Here is an 18,169-nt window from a genome sequence, read left to right as displayed (position 1 = left end):
ATGATTAAATGAAGTGCTTGTGATCAGAAGTAGTTCTGCCATCCTCGATGTCAAAGTAGTTTCACAATCTAAATTAATTACTTAAACAGTATGAGACCTGTGGAATACATGAGAATATAGCCATGAAACTCTCCTTTTAGTTCATAGTATCTCTTTCTGTTTCAAACTCATTTTTAAGAAGACTGAGGTTTTCTTCCTGAGGAATCACCATCTGTAGAAACTCAGCCATGCTACAAGTACGAAAACGTGTCTGAAAAAGCTGCTAGACAACATTTTTGTTATCAGCAGTAGATGTGAAAGATTTCTACTTGGACTTATCTTATGTTAATTTATTTCACATTCCATTTATGCCTGTAGGACACCTTGCTTTACAACTTACACACTCCGTGATTTTCTGTTTAAGCTTTTTGGGTGGGGAAGAAATGGTTTGTTTTGGTAGAATGAAAGGTGATTTATTTTTTCTTGGGTGTATTCAGAGGCCTGTATGCCAATACAAAGATGGTCCCATCATCCTCTTGTGCAAATTGGTAGAGCTCCCATGTCTTAAACAATTTATAGTATTTATAGGACTAAACGACTTTATTTGGCTGAGTGACTGGGACTTTCTCAGAGCAGAGATATTGATTGTTTACTCTTATTTGAGAGCTGTGGTGTGTCTTGAAATGTTTTTAGTCTTAACATTTTCGTTTCTGGCATTGTTAAAGGAGAGGAAAAATCTAATTTTTAGTGGAATTCTCTGGCCTCTTAATGCCTGTTTTTCAGAAATGGAGCTGACTGTTGTATTCCCCCTTCAGTTCAGTTTGGGAAAGAAATCTCTCTGGAAGCAATTACTTCTCTCAGCTCTTTTAGGCATTATACCCATGTGGTTTTTCTCTAAGTTAAAGTTCCTTCAGTTCCAAACAACATGGAGTTGATATGTTGTACCTGAAAAGGAGTTGTTTTAGGCTCTTAAGCCAGATTTTATAAGCAAATTTAGCATTCACAGACGGCTGCAATTGTGCAGATAGATCAGGTAATGGCAGATACTAATATCCACTTAACTATTATTACCTATTTCAGACTTGTGCTTCTATCTGCAAGTGGGAAGCATTGTTAGAATTAAAGATGCCTGTGGCAATTGTCTGGATCTTTCAAATTTTCCCCCTTTACATGTATGCAATACTCTGAGGACTAGTTGGAAAGGAGTTTTGATAGGCAATCATTTGTTTGTCTGAAATTCAGGTTTTCCCATTTGCATTCCAAATTCGCCTATCTCAGGAAAGAAAGCTTTCATTCGTTGTAATCCATACTGATGTGTAAGGGTAAATTTATACAGCAGGTTCTAGACATGTAGAAGTGTTTGAGATTCCTTTAAACTAACCTGCCTACATACTCATGGTAATGCAGGCTATGCCAGGGGAGTGGACTGTAAGGTAACTACGAAAGTGTTCACCACCTTCTCACAGATTTTGTGGGGTGTGGTATATCTGAAACAGTATTTGATAGCGTAATATAAACATTTAGCTGAAGTTGAAGGAAGTGGAAAAAAAAATTGTCTGGTAGGTTAAAAAAAGAGTTAAGTGATTATAAAAAGTGATGGACGTATTACTCCAAAGAAAATAGTAGGTACTGTAAGTGTTGTTGGGATTTGGAACTTGAGCTAAGAAAGACAGTGTTTAGATGTCATGTTGGAGGGCTGAGAGTCCTGTTGATAGAAGTGCCCAGCTTTTTTTCCTTCATCCTGACATTTCCTTTGTTCTAACATTTTCCATCCCAGTGGCACAGGATTAAATTGGTAACTTGCTGGTATTGCTACAGGGAGAAGTATTGACCAAGACTGAAAATTTTTTTCAGTCAGTGTTTCCTAATCCACCCTCCCTTTAATTTTCAATCATACTTCTTTTTATTTCAAAATGTTTTTCCATTGTTTTTATTTGCATCATACATCTTCTGGTACAGTCTTGTAAGAATTTCCATGCATTTTTTAAATTTCTGCTTTGAAACTTGTAAAACTTCTCCTTTGCATCAAACGTTCACTGTCCCATATTAGGGACAGAGGTTTTAAGTTGCTCTCAGCACAAAAGCTGTCATGGTCCTGTGAACATTTGCAGGTGAAATTAGACCTCTCTTGTTCAGGGTGCAGCTAAAGGGGATGGCTGGGAAAGACCTTGTATCCCAAGTGGCCATGGGATGGCCAGAAGGGTAGAGGTGCCATATAGGATGATCAGGAGGGAAAGCAGGCTGACCAGTAAGCTAGAACAGTGTCTGGGAAACTGTATGGAAACAGAAATTAGAGTGGCAGAAAGTTGCTTAAGAGTAGCCATGAAAATATGGGAAGCAGGAGAGGGCCAGAGAGCTTCGGGACGGGGTATCTGGAGTGTAGGTGGTGGAATAATCTTGATGTCTGCTGAAATAAAAGGCATGTGGCTGAGATGGGCTAGGTGAGGCAGTCAGTGTACTCTGGGGTACAGAGTACAGGCAACATCATGAGGCTCATGGTCAGTTTGTTGTCCACCAGGACCCTCAGGTCCTTCTCTTCAGAACGGATTTCCAGGCAGTCAGCCCTCAGCCTATACTGCTGCTGGGATTATTCCTCCTCATATTCATGATTTTACATTTTCCTTTGTTGAACTTCTTGAGGTTCCTGTCAGCCCGTTTCTCCAGCCAGTCAAGGTCCCTCTGGATGGCAACATGACCCCTTGGTGTATTACCCACGCCTCCCAGTTTCATATCATGTCCAGGCTTGCTGAGCCTGCATTCTGCCCTATAATCCAGGTCATTAATGAAGATGTTAAACAGTATTGGCCCCAATATTGACTGTGAAGGTACGCCACTATTGACTGGCCTCCAACAGGACTTTGTGCCACTGATCACCACCCTCTGAACCACTTTTATAGCCTTTGCTTTCTGTCTGCGGGCCTAATTTTCCAGTTACACATTTTTTTTTTCTACTTTCAGCTCTTAAAATGTGTTCATGGTGATACCATGGTCCAAAACCTAGACTTTTCAACTTGGCCTAGACAAGTTTTGCAGCTGCTTAACTGAACTGAAAACTGAACTGCAGGAGGCTGTGAGGGAAAAAAAGAGGCAAGCAGGGGGAGCAAGATCATAGAATCATAGAATGGTTTGGGTTGGAAGGGACCTTTAAAGGTCATGTAGCCCAACTCCCCAGCAGTGAGCAGGGACATCTCCAACTAGATCAAGTTGCTCAGAGCCTCATCCAACCTGGCCTTGAATGTTTCCAGGGATGGGGCATCCACCACCTCTCCAGGCAACTCATTCTAGTGCTTCACCACCCTTGTTTTAAAAATTTTTTTCTTTATGTCTAGTCTAAATCTACCCTCTTTTAGTTTAAAACCATTACGCCTTGTCCTGTCACTACAGGCTCTGGTAAAAAGTCTGTCCCCATCTTTCTTATAAGTAAGCTCTTTAAGTACTGGAAGGCCTCAATAAGGTTTCCCCAGAGTCTTCTCTTCTCCAGCCTGAACAACCCCAACTCTCTCAGCCTTTCTTCATAGGAGAGGTGCTCCAGCCCTCTGATCATCTTTGTGGCCCTCCTCTGGACTAGTTCCAACAGGTCCATGTCCTTCTTATGTTAAGGGCTCCAGAGCTGCATGCAGTACTCCATGTGGGGTCTCATGAGAGTGGAGCAGAGGGAGAGAATCACCTCCCTTGACCTGCTGGCCATGCTTCTTTTGATGTAGCCCAGGATACAATTGGCCTTCTGGGCTGTGAGCACACACTGATGGCTCATGTCCAGCTTTTCATCCACCATTACCCTCAAGTCTTTCTCAACAGGGCTGCACTCAATCTCTTCATCCCCCAGCCTGTACTGACACTGGGGGTTGCCTGAATCCAGGTGCAGGACCTTGCACTTGGTCTTATTGAACCTCATGAGGTTCGCATGGACCCACTTCTCAAGCTTGCCCAGGTCCCTCTGGATGGCATCTCATCCCTCAGGCATGTCAACCGCGCCACTCAGCTTGGTGTCATCTGCAAATTTGCTGAGGGTGTGCTCGATCCCACTATGTCGTTGATGAAGATATTAAACAGTACTGGCCCCAATATGGACTCCTGAGGGACACCGCTTGTCACTGACCTCCATCTGGACATGGAGCCATTGACCACTACCCTCTGGATGCGACCATCCAGCCAATTCCTCATTCACCGAACAGTCCATCCATCGAATCCATGTCTCTCCAATTTAGAGAGAAGAATGTTGTGGGGGACCATGTCAGTGGCCTTACAGAAGTCCAGGTAGATTAAATCAGTAGCTCTTCCCCCGTCCACTGACATAGTGACTCCATCATAGAAGGCCACGGGGTTGGTCAGGCAAGACTTGCCCTTGGTGAAGCCATGCTGGCTGTCTCGAACCACCTCCCTCTCCTCCATGTGCCTCAGCATAGCTTCTAGGAGGATCTGTTCCATGATCTTCTCAGGTACAGAGGGGAGGCTGACAGGTCGGTAGTTGCCATTTTACCCTTTTTAAAAATGGGTGCAATGTTTCCCTTTTTCCAGACAGCAGGGACCTCACCTGATTGCCATGACTTTTCATATTTTGTGGAGCGTGGCTTAGCATCTACATCAGCCAATTCCCTCAGGACTCTGGGATGCATCTTGTGAGGTCCCATAGACTTAGGTATATTCAGGTTCCTCAGGTGGTCATGAACCTGATATTCTCTTACAGTGGGAAGGACTTTGCTCCCCCAGTCCCCATCTTGCAGTCTATCCACTCAAGAGGTGTGGGAGGAGGGGTTATCAGTGAAGACTGATGTAAAAAAGTTGTTGAGTACCTCAGCCTTCTCCTCATCCATTGTTACCACTTCACCAGTCGTGTTCATCGGGGGGGTATACTTTCTCTGACCTTCAATAGATATGAGTCCAGCATGTAGATATGAGATAAAAGATGATACTCAAAGGAGGAAAAACTGGGGGACAGGGGGCAGAGGAGAAACTGCCTTGCCTGAAAAGGTGCGAAGTGAATGGTAGGAATTACCATTTCCCCAGCTCCTGCAGAATAGATTTTCTTTTAAGGGGCACATGAAGTGATGAGCACTTCTGTGTGATGTTTCAGTTTTATTTTTAACATTGCGTGGCTATAGGCAGCTTCAGGTTCCACAGAGAAAACCAGGAAACAAGAACAGATTGTTATAAATCTCCTAATTTGCAAGTCCACTTACTAATGCATTGAGGCTGAGTCCTCTGCTTCCATGCACTTGCATTTAACTTATAGTACTTTCCATTGGTGTTTACCAGTTTGAAGGAACCATCAGTGGAAAAATATACACATAATGAAACATGTTCCCTCCAAGAACTGAAGAATAAGAAGCAATGTCATGCAAAGTCTGTGTGTCTTCAGTAGGATACAAAATCCTCTTCTGCACATCCCTTGAGGTTTTCAGAGAAACAGAGCACAAACTTGGCTGCAATACAGTTATTATTCACTGGAAATAAAATAACTTGAATACAAATTATAGACCATTATTTTTCAATAAATGAGAAAGGTTGATTTTTAATGTAGTTCAATACCTCATTTAATATTTTTAATCAGTTTTGGAAAGCCTTCAATATCTTGACACAGGCTGAAGCTTATAATTTTTTTAATTGTTTTAATGAGAATAGCTTAGATAGACCTGTGTGTAGAAAGGTAGCAGTTACTCATTTGGGAATTTAATCTTTAGGAGCCAGGTTCATCAGTGTTAATTAGAATCCATACCCAACCTCCTGGTCCTTCCAGAATTATCATACTGCTCTGTAGAAATGATAGCTTGTCATCTCAAGTACTGCTATTTCACTTTTTGAACTACTTAGAAATTATATTGCTGTAGGTAAAAACCTACTGTACTAGACAGAAGGGAAGAGAAATGTGATACCAGGATGTAGAGGAAAAGAGGCAGGAATATCAAGTGCCTCTCTTTTCTAAAATTTTGTTATGAGCGAGACAATAAGAAAAATCTAAGATGGCAAATGGTATTCTTTATATCTGAGTTCTGTTTTTTAATTTCATCTTGTAGGCTGCACGCTGCTTTTTTATTACATTGAAGAACCCTTATCTGTTGTCTTTTGCTTACTTCTCTAAGGGTTATGGACCAAGGAAATCGAGGTTGTATTCAAGAATGACTAGCAGTCTAATGGTGAAAAGGATAGATGTGGTTCAGTTAAATTCGGGAACATGTTTATGTGAAATGTAGATAAGGTCATCATGAGGACACATTCTTATTCCACTTCATGGAGTACTTACACAACTTCTGCAGCAGAAGTAATGCACGATAGATTAAATGTTGAATCTTTTTTTTTTTTTCATTTTTGCCCGGGCCTTACTCAGGAAAATTCCTATGTGTCTGGCTAAGATACTCTCTGCAGTCATTCTTGTTCGAATGGCTATATATAGCTATCAGCATCTGGCACATGCACTAGGAAGTGTTCTTTAAATCTGCAGTCTTTTTCTCGCCTATCAGTTCTATCCCCAGATATTAATGGAAAGCAAAAAGACCCCACAACTCTTTCCTCCCCTTCTTCCCTCCCTCTGACTCCCCCCCCCCCCCCAATATGGACTTAATGTCAGTAATTTGTTCAAAACCAGACCCTGTTAAGGAGAGCTTTGGTGCATAGTACATATAATAAGTAGTTCCATTCCAGTTTAAAATTGAAGGTGGATGTTCACGTGTGAAAGAACAAGTGCAGCTACATCTCATTCGACAACAGAAGCTCCAGTGTAGACTAAATGGGGAAGATTGCCATAATCAGTGCATGGTTCCCCTGGAAATACCGCATATCTGGATCTACAGGAAAGTGGAAGAGAAACAGTGTGTCACAAGAAAGGAAAAGGTTTTAGAGGAGATCTGAGTAAGTGCTTTTCCCCAGGGGCGCAATTCCATCTTCCCCTTGCTCCGATGGAGCCTGTTGAACTGCTGCAGGACTAGGAGTTGAATCCAGGTTTTTCTTCTCTGCTTCCCGAGGTGTCCAGTTCTGTCCCAGAAAGGCAGACGTGCAAACAGAAGAGCAGTTGATGATGCTTTTAGGTAAAAAGAGAGGATGAATGCATTATCAGAGAGGTCCGGAGTTCTTCCGGCACCATTCTAGGACATACCCAAAGAAGCTGGAGATGGAAGCACAGAATGAAGTGTGTTAATACTCCTCTACCATTTATCGACTTCATTGAAAAATTGCAGTGCTTGAGAAGGCAGTTAGCAATCACAGCACTCAAGCACTGTAAGTATGAGCCAGTTGTAGAGTTTGTGTTTCCCAGATGTTCATGGGAATGAGTTAGCAAGCTGCGTTTACAAGAAGACACAGCTCAATTCATCCCTGTAATGGTACCACTGACCTTCCCCGCAAATAAAGCATGTTTTCCCACGTTAAACAGGAAGAACTGGACAACAAGAGCAGTGTGGTACAAAGATCCCCGCTAATCGTAGGTTATTCAGGACCTTCGAGTGTGTCTGTGGGAGGGCTTGTGCGTAACTGCCTGTTTTCATGTAGGAGAATTCAACAGACTAGGACTGCAAAGAAAGAGTGTATGAAATAGGCAGAGCGGTGTTTGAAATGCTGTGAACATACACAGCGGAGACCACGGTGCACAAAGATGGATTATTGGTGTAGTTTTCAAATTGTGACACAAGCCTCTTCTTTTTGTTGCATTCTGCGGTTGCTGAGGCACGCAGCAACTGTGCGTGGGCTGTTTCACTTAACACAGTGGGCCTAATCTCTCCTGTTATTCTTGCATGGCAGCTCTCGTAGAAGGAAAATTCTGTTCAGACACCTTTACTTGACTTTTAGAGCTCTCTAGTTTTACTGTTTCTACCCTCAGTGAGACAAGTTTCTTTTCCATTTTGAATTAAATCTAAAAATCTTTTTCTGGGAAAGCACTAGCTGAAGTTGTCTGTAGGTTTTTGAATATAAGGAATTTATTTCCATCAACTCTAAAGTTTTCTGTATGGACTGATTACCATATGGTATGTGCTATGCTTTTGTTACTATGGTGAATCACTTGTTGTTCCTCATTGTTTTTCACTGACAGGGTGAGTATCATCAGAGAAAAATCTTTTGAAACTGGATATAAACTTAGGATTGCCAAGGGAAATCCTTAATGTATGCACCTGTGTTTTTACGAGTTTTCCCTGAGGTTTTTTTTTTCCCAATTATTGAAAAAAAATTTGAGCAGTTCTTGGGGTCTCTCATAAGTCAGATCCTCCCTTTGATAAAACTCGTCTTTCCATCTTTTCAAAAGTTGGAAGAGTAACCTCTTTTGGGAAAAGAAGAGCTAAATTGATGTAAGGATATGGTTCATCGTGAGAAAAATGCATTCCTCTTGCTTCCACCCGCCTCCCCTCTCAATTGGATGGTTTGGTTTATGAATCAGCTCTGGAGTTGATACAAAAGTGCGTGCATAAAAATGTCCACAACCCTGTATAATTGCTTCTTTAGTTCCTTTTGGTTAGCACTGAAGTTATTGATGAAGGAAATAAGACTTCTAGAACTACAAGACCGTTTTTAATTGCACATTTTGGCTGATTTTTTTTTAATCCATTGTAGTGCTTATGATGATGATAACTGGAGGTAATAAAAATCCTACTTGCCAGCAACAAAGTAGTCTAATAGACCTCCTTTGTGAAATGCGTCTCGGAAGATATAGGGCATTGCTATCGCTTTTCCGCCTTTGTCCCCATTAACAGGGATTGCTCCCACGCCTGTAAGGCTATTCAGCGGTTGGAGAAAGCCTTCCTTTTCTGGATGTGGCTGCAGGAGCTGTGGCATGGCACTCCTGCAAGCACAAGAAGCTGTCCTCAGCGCTAGGTTTTGGCTGAGCATCTCCTCCCCGTCTGCTCCGTGGCTCCTTAAACAAAGGAGTGCTTAGAAACGGTTAGGGTATGGATGGAGAGCCAGGGTGGGCTTGCTGTGGATTTCAGATTACCAGTGAAATACTTAGCCGCACTCCGCTTCCCACACCTGACGTTGTACAACATTGGAGCGTTGTGTTGCTGTGCAGTCAGGTGTGGAGTCCAAGCCCCGGTTGCTCCTGCAGAGCAGTTATTGATGCCAGCTCACATTCTCCTTTCCAATATTTATGGCAGGGTAGAGCATTTCTGTCTACGCTTTATCTTCACAGCATTCTACATGGGATCATGTAGGTGGTTTAGGATATTTTTTAATTTTTTTTTTTAAATATCCGTGAAAAATATTTTGCTGCTTTATTCTGTAGTTTGCCTGATCTTTCATGAATCAAAGTGACATGAAACTGTCATCACTGAACATACTCACGGGGGTCAGTTACAACTGAGGAGCAAGAGAACCAAAGGAAAATACAGTGAGCTTCACAGATCACCGTTAATTCCAGCTAAATAAATAATGTATATGTGCCACTTGATGTATAAAGTTAAGAGGTCAGACCTCCAGTAATTGTTGTAAATGCACCCAGCCAGGCCAGAAGCAATTAAATTCTTTATTGTTGGTCACATATTCACTTACAGTAAATGAAGACAAATATACCCTTAAATATCTGTGTGTAACATACTTTATTCACCCTGCACATCATAAAGTTGTCATTTCCGTAGCACTTCTGAATATGGAAGATCTATCCCTGTGGTATCACAAAATAGCTTCCTAGAAAAGTAATTAACAGAAGGCTTTTTTTTTTTTTTTAAGTTCAGAAAAGATAAATAATGTAGGCGTCTGATTTCCTGTCACTCTTGGTTAACTTTGTATGAAAATGGATAGCTTCCAAATTAAAGCAGGCACCGGCCTGTCTGGAGAAAAATGCATCTGTAAAGAAATGTGTACATTACATATTCATGTAGTTCCAAATGTCTTAATTGTATTTTATATATATAACAATTGCGTGTTCTGAAATATGGTGCCTTTTTTACTTTGTGAGTTAAAACCGGCATGCCAGAAAGGCTGAGGTTGCTTCTTACACGGTTTAGGATAAGCATTTCCTTTCCCAAATTCCCTCATACATGCCCCACTCCTTTCCCTCCCCACCAGCACGTTTCTCTGAGCGATGGAGGCTCGGTGTGAGGTGGCTTTATGCCACGTTTTATTCAGAAGATAAATACACAGAAAGTGTTCAGGCCAGTAAGCCATAAGGTCAGGAATATTGAGATCCAGCATTTTCTCTCAGAACCAAAAATTGCTATTCATATTCCTCTGCATTTACTGCAAATGGCTGTAAGGGAAACCTGTGTAGCTAGAAAGAGAGGAAAATCAAGAGTATTTCTTGTTAACTCCTGTCACTAACACATGTTTAAGGAGAGATGGGATTTAAAACACACTCTCTGCTTTGTAACTGTTTTGAAGTGAGATGCTGAAGATGATGTTTTTTTTTTTCCTTGCACATGCTAGAGATTATCAGTATTCAAATATCAGCAGTGTAATCTATTGTTAATCAAATTTTGCATTTGTTTAAAGCTAGTTGTACAACTGCATTCAGATGCAGAGGCAGGAACAGCTTTATGTGACTGCTACAACTTCTAGACCTCAAGTAGAAAAGAGGAAGACAGCTGTAAGATTATTGATTACAAACGTGGTCAAAACCAATATTAATACAAAGTGTATACAGTGGCCATGAATTGGCAGTTATGCATTATTTTCTAAGAGGCCTTCTGCAATTTTAATTCCAATCTCAGAGATATCTGATACAAAAAAAACATATTAGCTGGTTAATTTCTGATTTCATGGAAGTACCTGTCCAGAGTGGAAGTATGCTGTCTAAAAAAAGGCATGGCATAGAGGACCAAGTGCAATGTGAGGTGGACAGTTTGAAAAATACCATAAGCAGATAATGGATGTCTTGCTTGCACCAAATCGTAAAAGTTTAGCATGCAGGCAAAGTTCAACATACATCGATAGAGAGGACATAAGAATGAGCTGGGCCCCGTAGGAGTGGAGGAGTCTGAGAAAAGAATTATGTGGGAGCCTAAAGAGAGAAGAATGAAATTCTACTTTGAGAAACCTACCAAAAAGGAGGGGTTAGTCACGGTCTAAATTTTTGTCCTCATGGGAGGACCAAGTGCAATGTGAGATGGACGGTTTGAAAAATACCATAAGCAGCAGTCGTAGTTTATGAGAAGGTCTGCATGCAAGATCTTTCAGTAGCTTAGAGATGGCTTAGCAGGCCTCAAAATGTTAGGTTTTTTATTGCTGCAGCGTGTTTGTTCCCATAACAAACCTTCCTTCCCGTGCAGTTCCTGCTCCCAGATGGGATGGACCTATGTCCAGAGGACTTCCCTGATGAAGAGTTGAACTGCACAGGCACGGTTGTTGCAAAAGAAGCTTATCCTCTCCCATGAAGACAAAAATTTAGATCGTGACTGTCACCACAGATGTGATAGCACTGGCTCGGGAGGAGAATGCAGTACTGATCCCTGCGTAAGTGGTATGGCAATATGCACAAAGCTGAGCCAGGACGTGGCTGTAGCTTCTGTGGGAGGTGGAAGAGGTGAAACCTCCTGCTGACACAGAACATGCTGAATGTCTATGAAAAGCCTCTTACATAGATCTAGAGTCTTCTGAAACACCGCAGGTTTGGTTTTTCTTTTTCCCTTCCTTTTTCCCTACTCAGAGGGTTTATAGACTCTGATAATACCCGGTTGCATTCTTATCAATGAAGCGAAAACGCTGCATCTTTTACTGCTGTAATCTCTTCCATGCAGGAGCTGCAAAGCTCTTCATAAGCATTAATGACAACTCTGAAAAGAACATATTATATCAGGAGTTAGCCAAGGTGGAGGCAGAATGGGGACACCTTTCTTGATGGTGTCTCCAGCAGCTAAGCCATGGACCAGGCATGCTCCCCTTGGCCACATTTGCTGGTGGTCCAGGCTGAGGAACCAGCTGGAAAATTATGCAGGAGGCTGGGGCAGAGGAGGCACATCTTATCCTGTCCCCAGACCAAGGCTGGACACGCTTGCAGCTGGCCACAAACCCAGAGCAAACATAGCCAGGGTGGATCAGTGTCAAGGCAGAGAGCAAAACAGAAGAGACTGAGTGCCTGGTTCTATGCTCGGATATTTGCCCTGCAGGTCGCCACGTAGCACAGCATCGCATGAAACCCTTCCATAACCTTTGCGGTGGAAACGGAAGTTATGCAGAAGCATAAGTAAAGGCTTCTTGCTAAACTCTGAACTGATGTTCCTGGCTGTATTTCTTCCTACCGTTTAGGTGGCTTGAGGCAGAGACAGTTGGTGAGTAATTATGTCACTTATGGTTTACCACTTCCATCTGAGTTATTCACTGCTCATGTTCCACTAGAAATTAATAGGAGTTTTGCTGTTGCATTCAGTGGTAGCAAGATCAGGGTTTGACAGGGATGAATATTTCTTTTCTACATTGTATGAACTTCCTTTGGTCAAGAAAATAATGCTTGAGGGAAGACAATCTTTTTTCTTCAATCTTTGTTTTGTTCCAGAAGTGGAGATGTAATACTTGTGTCTGTTTTTTGACATCGTTATTACTTTGAAGAAAGTCAGCAATAGTAATACAGAATAACAATTGGTGGCAGAAGGTGGCATTTGAATTCAGAAATGCTGTGCTGCATTAATCTATTAACTTCAGGACGTATCTTTAGAGCATCAAAGGAGCTCCTTGACCAGTCTGAGGCGCTGGAGTCGTTTTTTCTCTCTTGTAATTAAAGTTCCTAGCTCCCTGTTCAGAATCAGTTTCCTGACCAACTCTTCAGTGAATAAATCTACGTGAGTGATTTCCTGACAGTTGAACATTAGGAATTATGGCATATCCCTGTACATAACTTACTGAACTATCTCAATACACAGAGAAGAGACCATAAAACATGCCGAACGGGGATTTCTCAGATATGCTAATCGCTGCTATATAAAGAGCACAGGATGAAGAGCTGACACAGGGGAAGTTCAACTAAAAAGTACCTGCCACAAATCTTTGAAGGTTCATGGAGGAGTGAATCCTACTGCTGCCACTTCACGGCAGAGCTCCGCTAAGCGAAGCCTTTGTAGCTGAGCAAGCTCAGGCACGGGGGGCTGGCAGCTCCCTGCAGACCAGTGCCGCGGCCAGGGAGGGGCTGGGACAGGGGTCCGTTGCCTCTGGGAGCTGCTGTGGGCGTCAGGAGGCCAGCATGGTCGGCAGCTTTGCCAGCGCCCAGCGTGAGAGCAATTCCCACCGCCTGCTCGGCTCGGCTCTTCGCTGCCTGGGTGCAGTGCCCAGGCTGGGTTCTTGTCTGTCCTAAAATAGACCCAAAACCAGACCTAATTTGTTTCTCCTGAAATTGACTGGATTGCTTTTCCCGCTCCTGTGTTGTCACCTATGAGCTTGGCTTTCAAAGTAAAGCTCTGCTTTCGTTGGGCTGTATTTTTGTGCGTTCAGAGCATGGACTAGTCTACTAATGGATATCCACTACCTCCTCCTTGAAGCTTAGGTGTCTCATACGCCTAAGAAAGGTGGTGTCCACGTAAAAAATCCTCCAGACTTTTTAAAAAATTTATACTAAATTGACATCCATGCCAAACTTTGCAAATGAGTTCTGTATTTGTAGAGCACTGCAAAAAGAATTCACAGTGTAGAGGGGCAGATACAGTTCAGCAAATGTGCTTTAACCAGATGTGAATTATACTCTTGTAGCTTTCCTAAATGGTACCTTTTACAGATTTTTTTCGCTCAGTGGAATGGGGCTGGATCACTGAACTCATTTTAAGTCGGCCATTAAACATCACTGCTTATTACTGATTTTTAGCCGTTGCACTTGAACCCTGTGCCTTAGGTTGACCTGGTAGATAGACATCAGAAGTGCTGTGCCCCAGCAGCTGGCAGCTGCCCTGCTGCTTCTACCGATGCACCGATGCACTTCAGTTTTAAACAAGTTTTCTGTACTGTCTATGAAATGCATGTCCTCCTAAATATAATAATTAATGTGGAAAGATGAAACCAAATTGTTATTATTTAATAATTTTAATATAGAATATTTTTTTAAATAAATCAACCAGACAAATCAAACAGTATAGAAATGAAATGCACCCTTGTAGGCCCTGTGGGAAATTCAGCTAATGAACTGAAGAGTATCAGTTTCTAGACAGGCAAGAATGTCTGCTTAATTTAAATAAATAAATTCAACTACTTGCCTCCTTATTTTAAAATCATGGTTTTGGGCATGATCGCATAATATCAACAAAGTAACTTCAGCACAGCCTGTGTGGTTTGAAACACCAAGCAAAATACAATTAACTTTAAAATGGCAAATTGTAATGCTATTTAAAAAAATAATCTTCTGCCTTCCGGGTGTGACTATCTTTTAAATGTGATGATGTCACCCTGTGAGCCGTTAAACCGTTATCAATGAGCAGGCTGTGCATTTTCTAATGATTACTGTGGAGCTGAAAAAGACTCTATAATGTTCCTTCAGTTTGTTCATAATTTTTGTTTGATAATTGTCCTAAAAATCAATGACAGCTACTGAGTACAGAAATTTGATTGAACCAAGTATAAATATAGGCAGCAATTTAGGCTGTTCTTACTCAATAGGAAAATGTCTTTGGATAATAAGTGGATTCCTATCTAAATTCATGAGTTCTTTTATGACATTTTGGGTTAAGCCTGAAATAGATTAATCTTTTTCTGATAAAGTTGCATAAGCTGTGATTTCTCCAGTGACCGCATTTAATTGGATATTAAATAAAGTGCTTATCTTTACACCAACAGGTTTTATAGGCTGGATTTTTTTTTCTTCCTCGGAACTGTATTTCACAGATTAAGTAACAAGTAGTAGGCACACACAAAAAAATATTGATTAAACTGTGATATGCTCAGATTAAAAATTAGTCTGTGTTGATTCAGGTAGGCTTTTGAGGTGCATGACTGCAACTGGACAGAGGGAAACTGCAGAATGGTGCCAAGAGCCATGAGGACAGGTCAGCTCTGCATCTTCTCCTTTCCCACACATTCTTCAGCAAATGTACAGCAAGATGGCTTTCTGTTGGGTTTGACAAGAAGCTTAAATTCCTGATAACGTTTTTGAAAAGCCTGAGGTCAGGATTCATTATGCAAGGTGCTGTACGAGCACACAGTGAGAGGTATCCTGTGATAGAGCCTATCAGCCCCAGAAAGGCACAGGAAAGGTTAACAGGAACCTGGAAACTAAATCAACGTATTGCACCTGGAGAAAGGAGATAGGGACAATGCTGAGAGAAGTACCCAAATGGAAAAACACAGATGGCGTTCAGGATGAGGAAGTCTTAATAGGGTGACTGCAGACCACACTTGGGAGGAAGAGTGAGACAAGGAGGAGAGGATGGAGAAGGTGAAGCTGAAAGCGCAGCCCGGCTGGTACAAGAGATGTTCGTCTGGTACTCTGCTTGCTGGAGAAGGTAGACCAACGAAAGGGCTCCAAAGGGGCAGAAGATAGTTAGCATTTCCTTTAATGATAATGAAGGACACTTTTTGGAGCTAAAAGGACACTTCTGTCCCAGAGAAGGTACAGCACATTGAAGGAGTCCGGCTGGATGGCTTGGGCGCACATGTGAGATGGGTGGAAAGAAATACAGCAGCTGTGCAGAATAAGACAGGAGGGGAACCACCAGTGTGAGCAGGAGGCCTTACAGGAGGAGGAAATAAATGAAGACATTTGTGTTGAGCAAGCTGAGCTAAACCAAATGGTGTGGAGCTCACGTTAATTGCCCTTTTTTTCCTCACTGGTATGACATATTGTGAATGTGAGAACCAACTGATGCCTTCCTATGTAATCAAGCCTACTTTTGACTTTCTGGGCATGGAGTTGGCAGCCTTGTGAGAGTGTTTTGTTGGTTTTCTCCTCATATATGGGACAAGGGAATTGCGGTAGCATTCTGCAGCCTGCTCAGGAGCTTGGACAACCCTTTCCTGAGGGATTTTTTATTTTGACTTGGCAAGATGAACCAGGAGGAGGTGCAGTGTGGGGGTGTTTTTTTTTCCCCTTAAATAAAATTTACCCATTGCACAAAGCATGTAATTGTTCCAGAGCTAATGTCAGACTTGGAAATTGTAATTGCTCACTGAAGGGAGCTCGTTTCCTACAGTGAGTCGGCAGAGGCTGGCAGCGCTACAGGTGCCATTGCTGCGCAGGCTGCGGCGACTCCCTGGCTGCTGGCATTGTTTGGCTGAGATTCAAGGCACAAGGTGTTAAAAATCCCAAGTGTGTTACTGAAAGATAAAAATGGAAAGTTGTTCTACCGAGTAATGGGGACATGCATAATGGCCTTGTGCTAATTTAAGTCTGGGGTCACTGGGCCCTCTGTTTTTTGCATAGTTGAAATAGCTGTGTTCAGATGATAAAGATGTTGACAATTATCTTCTCCATCCTCCAGAGACCACACAAAGCTAAGCTTTTTCCTTTTACTTTCTCATTTTCTTTTATTCCTCGCTTGTCATGACTTTTGACGTTGGCATGAGGCTATTTTTTAGAAGAATTTCCTTCGCCTTCTTGACTTTTGGTAAAGTAAGCATTTTGTTAAGAATCTTTTATTTGAAGCCGTACTTTTTAGTTAAGACTTTTTAGGACAGTGTTCTCTTGCTGCCTCTCACAGAAGTCAACTAGTAAATTAACAGCCATTATTTCCCCCTAGGCTTCAGAGAAACGGTAAATTACTTAAAGTTTTTCTCTGACATGTTTTATTTACGATAAAAACAAGTATTTCTAATAAAACACCAGGAAAGGGATGACAAGCTCCATGTGTTGGTTTTGGAGGCCAAGAGCTGGGTTGGGGGCTCCATCGTCCCACAACCACATACACTGGTTTCTCTGGCAAGGAAGGCCTGAGCAGGGCAGCCTGCCCTCAGAGATCAGCCAGGATGCATCTCAGTGCCTAGCTGGGAATTCCCAGGGATGTCTGCAACCTCTGCTTAGCAAGCCAGTGGCAGCACTCCCTATGTGGTCGAGGCGATGGTAAACTAGTATGTGACCAACTTGGAGACTCTTAGCAGAGCTGTATCTGATTTAAAACTTTATGGAAAAACACAAAGTACGTGGGTAAGCATGTAGCGTATCCTCAGAGGCATGGTTTGCAAGGGGACTGTTTGCCTGTAGACCTCATTTCTCCCCCAACAAGCAGACCTGTGGAATTGTTCAAGGGGAGAAAAATTTCTATAAATGTCTCAGTCAGGGTGGCAGTGCTGAGATAGAAAAGGCAGTATCTAGACTAGCTCAAAATGTATGTATGTTGCATTTGTACATACCAGGGATCAAGGCCTCTACAGGTATAAACTGGCCTCATGCCACCTACACTGGAGGTTTACTTCTTTACTTGCTGATCTCTTATGAGATATAAAGAAGTCAGCCAAGTAAGTTTTCAGTGTCTGTGCACCCTAGCAGTAGTTTAATCTCTGGTTTAACAGATCTCTGTGAAATTCACGTACACAGACGCAGTGTTTCTAAATTGCCGACACAACAACAGAAGCTTAAGTGCAATTTTTATTCCAATAAAGATCTGATTAAATTATGCCTAATGGTCTGCAGACTGTACTTTTATATGCACTTGCAATGCTCCCATTGACTTCAACTGCTGTTGTCAAGGTGTTTCAGTACTCCTGAGCTAAGGGTCATTACCCTGTGCTATTACAATACATTAAACTAATGCTACCATTTTTCCATTATAACAACAATACCTGGCGACTGAAGGCTACCTCCAACCCAATAACTTGCAATCAAATAGTTGTTTCAGATTTCAAAATGCATATAAATTATGTGACTTGACAAAAATGTCCTGATTTGACTAGCCCGTACCTCCACTCTGATCTTTAATTCTTTGCATATAGACAAAACAAACTTGGCACTGACGAACAGTGTAGAGATATTAATATCTCTAAGAACATGAAGATTTTAGGTTATAAATAAGTTGAGTAAAACTACATTTGAACTAAGCTTTCATTGACTTTCATGCAAACAGCGTTGAAATGATATATCTAGACTGTACATGTCCCAACTCCCAAAGCTTGTGTCCTTCAAAAGCAAAACGATTCCCTGACTGCTTTTGAAGTGGCATGCACCAGGGAATACTCACACAAGTGTCCTGAAGCTGAGCTTAGTTATCTGATTTTTGATATTAAAACCAACCCACCAAGTTTTCCTGAGTCCTGTTTGCACTAATATAATACTGTACTTAAGTGCTGCGGGGAGATAGCTTTGCAGAGATGAGTTTACTGGTTGCTAAGAAATTAGTAATTTTAAATGCATAAAGAAAAGCAGATTCACTGG

General features: G+C 41.9%; 1 protein-coding gene across 1 annotated transcript in view; it reads left to right on the top strand.

Moving 5' to 3' along the window:
• The window catches only part of AFF3 (ALF transcription elongation factor 3), a 328,958-nt gene that overhangs the window by 55,862 nt on the left and 254,927 nt on the right, over positions 1-18,169 (top strand). The window lies entirely within an intron of this gene.

Source organism: Chlamydotis macqueenii, chromosome 1, assembly GCF_036417535.1.
Source record: "Chlamydotis macqueenii isolate bChlMac1 chromosome 1, bChlMac1.mat, whole genome shotgun sequence".
NCBI lineage: Eukaryota > Metazoa > Chordata > Aves > Otidiformes > Otididae > Chlamydotis > Chlamydotis macqueenii.
Note: the sequence above shows the minus strand (reverse complement) of the source record. Positions and strands in the feature narration are given on the sequence as shown.